The sequence below is a fragment of the Triticum dicoccoides genome, chromosome 5B (genome assembly GCF_002162155.2).
Source record: "Triticum dicoccoides isolate Atlit2015 ecotype Zavitan chromosome 5B, WEW_v2.0, whole genome shotgun sequence".
In the NCBI taxonomy this organism is placed as follows: domain Eukaryota; kingdom Viridiplantae; phylum Streptophyta; class Magnoliopsida; order Poales; family Poaceae; genus Triticum; species Triticum dicoccoides.
This window is the reverse complement of record NC_041389.1, coordinates 249,252,446-249,260,532: the sequence shown is the minus strand read 5'-3', so window position 1 is coordinate 249,260,532 and position 8,087 is coordinate 249,252,446.

Here is an 8,087-nt window from a genome sequence, read left to right as displayed (position 1 = left end):
ACTACTAGGAGCAACAACATTGGATTTAACATGATTATTGTTACTACTAGAGGAAGAATCTTTCTTGTTCTTGTTACTAGAATTGACTTGAGGCATGTAAGTAGATAAAAGTAAACGCTTGGCAATGTAAGAAGAACTTTTCTTACGAGGATCATCATTGATTGCCTTTAAGAACTCATGCTCTTGCTCAAGGTTGAGCTTTTCAAAGCATAACTTCTCATGAGTTCTTAAAAGTTCTCGATGATCTTCTAAGATAGTTTCATGAGCTAACTTAGGAGTGTTTAGTTCTTTAGTTAGAAGCTCAATCTTCTCCTTATAATTGTCATTCGTTTTATCTTGATTAGCATGATTAATTGGCGTTTCATCATAGTATTCATCACTAGAGTTGTCAACAAGTAAATCATCATCACCTAACAAGTCATCTTCATCACTATTGAAATCAACATACTCGGGGTGTGATACCTTTGGGCCTTTAGCCATGAAGCATCTTCCAAGTCCTTCATTTGGTGAATCAAATATGTCTTAGGAGTTGGTTGACACAAGTGCTAGACCGGCAACACCTTCATCTTGAGTATATTCGAAGTCGGAGTGATAGCTTCTCTCGGAGTGATTGTCGGGGTCGGAGCCGGATACCCATTCACCAACATGAGCTTGATGTCTTTGTTTTGTGTAGCTCCTTGATGACTTGTCCTTCCTTTCTGAATCCTTGCTTCTCCGGGATGTTCTTCGTTCATAACGATCATCTCTACTCCTTCTCTCTCTTGGTGGCGATTCTTCTCTTCTACTTCTTCTTTTTGGAGAGTCTTCTCTTCTTTTGTAGGGTGCCGTGCACTCATTGGAGTAGTGTCCGGGTCTTCCACAATTGTAGCAATTACGCTCTCGACTAGAAGATCTTTTGTCATTGTAGGACCTCGACTTGGAACTTCTCTCTTTGCTTCTACTCTTGTAAAACTTGTTGAAGTTCTTCACCATTAGGCTCAATTCTTCATTGAAGGTTTGTTTCTCACTTGATGATGTGGGAGCTTCACATGAGGCTTTGTAAGCACCACTTGACTTGTTGTGGAGCTCCTCCTTATCCTGGAGTGACATCTCATGAGCAACAATTATTCCAATGACTTACGTTGGCTTGAGATCTTTGTAATTGGGCATCATTTGGATCAATGTTCACATGGTATCATATTTTCCGTCCAAAGCTCTTAGGATCTTCTTGATGATGAATTTGTCAGTCATCTCTTCACTTCCTAAGCCGGCAATCTCATTTGTGATCAGAGCAAGCCTAGAGTACATTTCAGCGACACCTTCACCATCCTTCATTTTGAACTTGTCAAGCTGACTTTGAAGCATATCCAACTTGGATTCCTTGACGGAGTCGGTACTGATACGTCTCTGTCGTATCTATAATTTTTGATTGTTCCATGCCAATATTATTCAACTTTCATATACTTTTGGCAACTTTTTATATTATTTTTGGGACTAACATATTGATCCAGTGCCCAGTGCCAGTTCCTGTCTGTTGCATGTTTTTTGTTTCGCAGAAACCCAATATCAAACAGAGTCCAAACGGGATAAAAACGGACAGAGATTTTTTTTGGAATATTTATGATTTTTGGGAAGTAAAATCAACGCGAAACGGTGTCCGGGGTGGCCACGAGACAGGGGGGCGCGCCCTCCCCCTGGGCGCGGCCTGGGCACCTCGTGGGCCACCCATAAGGCGGTTGACGCTCTTCTTTTGGCGCAAGAAAGCTAATTTTATGAGAAAGATCTGGGCGAAAGATTCACCCCAATCGGAGTTATGGATCTCCGGATATTTAAGAAACAGTGAAGGGGTAGAATCTCAGAACGCAGAAACAGAGAGATAGATCCAATCTCGGAGGGGCTCTCGCCCCTCCCATGCCATGGGATCCAAGGACCAGAGGGGAAATCCTTCTCCCATCTAGGGAGGAGGTCAAGGAAGAAGAAGAAGGGGGGCCTCTCCCCCTTGCTTTCGGTGGCGCCGGAACGCTGCCGGGGGCCATCATCATCACCGTGATCTTCACCAACAACTTCACCACCTTCATCACCAACTCCTCCCCCCTCTATGCAGCAGTGTAACCTCTCTCTTACCCGCTGTAATCTCTACTTAAACATGGTGGTCAACACTATATATTATTTCCCAATGATGTATGGCTATATTATGATGTTTGAGTAGATCCGTTTTGTCCTATGGGTTAATTGATGATCGTGATTGGTTTGAGTTGCATGTTTTATTATTGGTGCTGTCCTATTTTGCCCTCCGTGTCACGCAAGCGTGAGGGATTCCCACTGTAGGGTTTGCAATATGTTTATGATTTGCTTATGGTGGGTTGAGTGAGTGACTGAAACACAAACCCGAGTAAGTAGGTTGTTTGCGTATGGGATAAAAGGGGACTTGATACTTTAATGCTATGGTTGGGTTTTACCTTAATGAATATTTAGTAGTTGCGAACACTTGCTAGAGTTCCAATCATAAGTGCATATGATCCAAGTAGAGAAAGTATGTTAGCTTATGCCTCTCCCTCAAATAGAATTGCAACAATGATTACCGGTCTAGTTATCGATTGCCTTGGACAAATAACTTTCTCATAACAAAAATCTCTCTACTAATGCTTACTTTATTGCATCTTTATCTAAACAGCCCCTAGTTTTTATTTACGCGTTCTTTATTATCTTGCAAACCTATTCTATCACACCTACAAAGTACTTCTAGTTTCATATTTGTTTTAGGTAAAGCGAACGTCAAGCGTGCGTAGAGTCTTATCAGTGGCTGATAGGACTTGAGAGAGTATTTGTTCTACCTTTAGCTCCTCGTTGGGTTCGACACTCTTACTTATCGAAAGAGGCTACAACTATCCCGTATACTTGCGGGTCATCAAGACCTTTTTTTGGCGCCGTTGCCAGGGAGTCATAGCGTGGGGTGAATATTCTCGTGTGTGCTTGTTTGCTTTATCACTAAGTAATTTTTATTTGTTGTTCTTAGTTGTTCTCTATCTTTAGTTATGGATATGGAACACGAAATACCAAAAAAACTTAGGTGTACTTGCTACTCATGGAGATGGGGAACCTCCTAAAACCCTTGATGCTCGTTATGTTCAAGATATTATGTACTACTTTGATAATCCTGAGAAAACCCAACTCAATTATGTTATGGGAGTAACGTTGGATCAACGTGAATACTTTAGGGATTATCGCTTGACACAAAAAGGGAAACTATTATGGGATCAAATTCAACTATTGAAGTGGTATGCTAGGCAACTATGCTTGATGCATGATTATACTTGCTGCTCTAGGATGAAGTCTCCACACCTTCCCTTTTCATGCAAATTCAATGGTAATGAAACCTTATCTTCTTATGCTAATGGTATCTTTGATTACTATGACGTGGAGCAAATAGAAGAATGTGTTGCTTTTATGGGTGCTTATGAGGTTGAATCTATGTTTAAAGCGTTTGATGATTTTGATGATTCAGTTTATAGACCAGAAAATCTTGCTATACTTAGATATTGCTATGAAAATTATGAATACAATTACAATATTAATGCATTTATTGAGAAAGTCTCCGCTGTCCAAGAAGAGAATGATATTTTGCAGGAAGCTATGGAAGAAGAAATTGATGAAACTGTGAGCTCATTGGATGAAAAAGATGACGAGGAGAGTGAAGAACAAAAGGAGAAAGTGCGGATTAGCTACCCGTGCCCACCTTCTAATGAGAGTAACCCTCCAACTCATACATTATTTAATTCCCCTTCGTGCTTACCGAAGGATGATTGCTATGATCCCTTGAATTTGTTTGAAATATACCTTTTTGATGATGCTTGCTATGCTTGTGGCCAAGATGCCAATATGAATTATGATTATGGAGATGAACTTGCTATAGTTCCTTATGTTAAACATGAAATTGTTGCTGTTGCACCCATGCATGATAGTCCTATTATCTTTTTGAATTCTCCAAACTACACTATATTGGGGAAGTTTGTGCTTATTAAGGATTATATTGATGGGTTGCCTTTTACCATTGCACATGATGATTTTGATGAATATAATATGCATGTGCTTGCTGCTCCTACTTGCAATTATTATGAGAGAGGAACTCTATCTCCGCCTCTTTATGTTTCCAATATGATAGAATTGCAAGAAACTGTTTATACTATGCATTGGCCTTTACTATGTGTGCATGAATTGTTCTTTTATGACATGCCGATGCATAGGAAGAGAGTTAGACTTCGTTGTTGCATGATATATGTTACTTTGTTCTCACTACTAAATTACAAATCATTGTTAATTAAAATTGGCTTTGATATACCTTGGGATCTGGGTGGATTCATTACTTGAGCACTAAATGCCTAGCTTAATGGCTTTAAAGAAAGCGCTGCCAGGGAGACAACCCGGAAGTTTTAGAGAGTCATTTATTTCTGTTGAGTGCTTTCTTATAGTCTAAAAACACAAAAATAAAGAGGGGAACCTAAAAACTTTTCAAAAAGGAAAGTAAAAGTGAGAAAGACAAGCATTATTGAAGTGGGAGGTAGCCTTGAACTTCGTTCATGCTCACGGAAACTTTGTGAATCTTGATTACAGAAAATTTTCAACAAAATAATTATCCCCTTGTACAATTCCATTGTATTATAAAAATAATGTGCCAAGGTTTGCCTTTAGGATGTTTACAATGCTTGTTGGTTTGTACAGTGCAGGACAGAAACTTTGGCTGTAGTGCACGATTTTAAGTTTTTAGCTGGAACGACAATTGGTTCTGATTCCTTTTGCAATGTCTTTCTATACTTTTATTTTTCCGAATTTTGGTGGAATTTTTGGGGTAACATAAGTATGGTGGATGTTCAGATTGCTACAGACTGTTCTGTTTTTGACAGATTCTGTTTTTGATGCATATTTTCCTTGTTTTGATGAATCTATCAATTTATATCAGTGGATTAAGCCATGGAAAAGTTATGTTACAGTAGACACAATGCAAAAAGAAGATATGAATTGGTTTGCTACAGTACTTAGAGTGGTGATTTGCTTTATTATACTAACGGATCTTACCGAGTTTTCTGTTGAAGTTTTGTGTGGATGTAGTGTCTAATCGAGGATGTCTCGATATGAGGAAAAGGAAGAGAGGCAAGAGCTCAAGCTTGGGGATGCCCGAGGCACCCCAAGTAAATATTCAAGGAGACTCAAGCGTCTAAGCTTGGGGATACCCCGGAAGGCATCCCCTCTTTCTTTAACAAGTATCGGTATGTTTTCGTATTCGTTTCGTTCATGCATTATGTGCAAATCTTGGAGCGTCTTTTGCATTTAGTTTTCACTTTTCTTTTATGCACCATGCTGGTATGAGATAGTCCTTGGTTGATTTATAGAATGCTCATTGCACTTCACTTAAATCTTTTGAGTATGGCTTTATAGAATGCTTCATATGCTTCACTTATATCATTTGAAGTTTGGATTGCCTGTTTCTTATCACATACAAAACCGCCATTTGTAGAATGCTCTTTTGCTTCACTTATATTTGTTAGAGTGTGGGCATATCTTTTGTAGAAAGAATTAAACTCTCTTGCTTCACTTATATCTATTTAGAGAGATGACAGGAGTTGGTCATTCACATGGTTAGTCATAAAATCCTACATAAACTTGTAGATCACTGAATATGATATGTTTGATTCCTTGCAATAGTTTTGTGATATAAAGATGGTGATATTAGAGTCATGCTAGTGGGTGGTTGTGGATTGTAGAGACACTTGTGTTGAGGTTTGCAAGTCCCGTAGCATGCATGTATGGTAACCGTTGTGTGACAAATTTGAAGCATGGGGTGTTTCTTTGATTGTCTTCCTTATGAGTGGCGGTCAAGGACGAGCGATGGTCTTTTCCTACCAATCTATCCCCCTAGGGGCATGCATAGTAGTACTTTGCTTCGAGGGCTAATAAATTCTTGCAATAAGTATATGAGTTCTTTATGACTAATGTGAGTCCATGGATTATACGCACTTTTACCTTTCCATCATTGCTAGCCTCTTCGGTACCGTGCATTACTCTTTCTCACCTCGAGAGTTGGTGCAAACTTCGCCGGTGCATCCAAACCCCGTGATACGATACGCTCTATCACACATAAGCCTCATTATATCTTCCTCAAAACAGCCACCATACCTACCTATCATGGCATTTCCATAGCCATTCCGAGATATATTGCCATGCAACTTCCATCATCATCATATTCATGACTTCAGCATTCATTGTCATATTGCTTTGCATGATCATAAGATAGCTAGCATGATGTTTTCATGGCTTGTCCATTTTTTGATGTCATTGCTACGCTAGATCATTGCACATCCCGGTACACCGCCGGAAGCATTCAATAGAGTCATATCTTTGTTCCAGTATCGAGTTGTAATATCGAGTTGTAAGTAAATAAAAGTGTGATGATCATCATTATTAGAGAATTGTCCCCCTCCCCAAAAAAGGGAAAAAACGAAGGCCAAAAAGAAAAGAAAAGAAAGGCCAAAGGAAAAAAAGAAAAAAAAAGAAAAAAAGAAAAAAAAATAATAAAAAAAGGGGCAATATTACTATCTCTTTTTCCACACTTGTGCTTCAAAGTAGCACCATGTTCTTCATGTAGTGAGTCTCATATCTTGTGCTTCAAAGTAGCACCATATTCTTCATATAGATTGTCTCCTATGTTGTCACTTTCATATACTAGTGGGAATTTTCATTATAGAACTTGGCTTGTATATTCCAACGATGGGCTTCCTCAAATGCCCTAGGTCTTCATGAGCAAGCAAGTTGGATGCACACCCACTTAGTTTCTTTTGTTGAGCTTTCATACACTTATAGCTCTTAGTACATCCGTTGCATGGCAATCCCTACTCCTCGCATTGACATCAATTGACGGGCATCTCCATAGCCCGTTGATTAGCCGCATCGATGTGAGACTTTCTCCTTTTTTGTCTTCTCCACATAACGTCCATCACTATATTCTATTCCACCTATAGTGCTATATCCATGGCTTGCGCTCATGTATTGCGTGAGGGTTTAAAAAGCTGAAGCGCGTTAAAAAGTATGAACCAATTGCTCGGCTTGTCATCGGGGTTGTGCATGATGGGAGCATTTTGTGTGACGAAAATGAAGCATGGCCAAACTATATGATTTTGTAGGGATAAGCTTGCTTTGGCCTTGTTGTTTTGAAAAGACATGATTGCTTTATTGGTACGCTCGAAGTATTATTGTTTTTATGTCAAATGATAGACTATTGCTTTGAATCACTCGTGTCTTAATATTCATGCCATGATTAGACATATGATCAAGATTATGCTAGGTAGCATTCCACATCAAAAGTTATCTTTTTTATCATTAACCTACTCGAGGACGAGCAGGAATTAAGCTTGGGGGTGCTCATACGTCTCCGTCGTATCTATAATTTTTGATTGTTCCATGCCAATATTATTCAACTTTCATATACTTTTGGCAACTTTTTATATTATTTTTGGGACTAACATATTGATCCAGTGCCCAGTGCCAGTTCCTATCTGTTGCATGTTTTTTGTTTCGCACAAACCCAATATAAAACAGAGTCCAAACGGGATAAAAATGGATGGAGATTTTTTTTGGAATATTTATGATTTTTGGGAAGTAAAATCAACGCGAAACGGTGTCCGGGGTGGCCACGAGATAGGGGCGCGCCCTCCCCCCTAGGCGCGGCCTGGGCTCTCGTTGGCCACCAGTAAGGCAGTTGACGCTCTTCTTTTGGCACAAGAAAGCTAATTTTATGAGAAAGATCTGGGCGAAAGATTCACCCCAATCGGAGTTACGGATCTCCGAATATTTAAGAAACGGTGAAGGGGTAGAATCTCAGAATGCATAAATAGAGATATAGATCCAATCTCGGAGGGGCTCTCGCCCCTCCCACGCCATGGGAGCCAAGGACCAGAGGGGAAACCCTTCTCCCATCTAGGGAGGAGGTCAAGGAAGAAGAAGAAGGAGAAGGGGGGCCCTCTCCCCCTTGCTTCCGGTGGCGCCGGAACGCTGCCGGGGGCCATCATCATCACCGCGATCTTCACCAACAACTTCACCACCTTCATCACCAACTC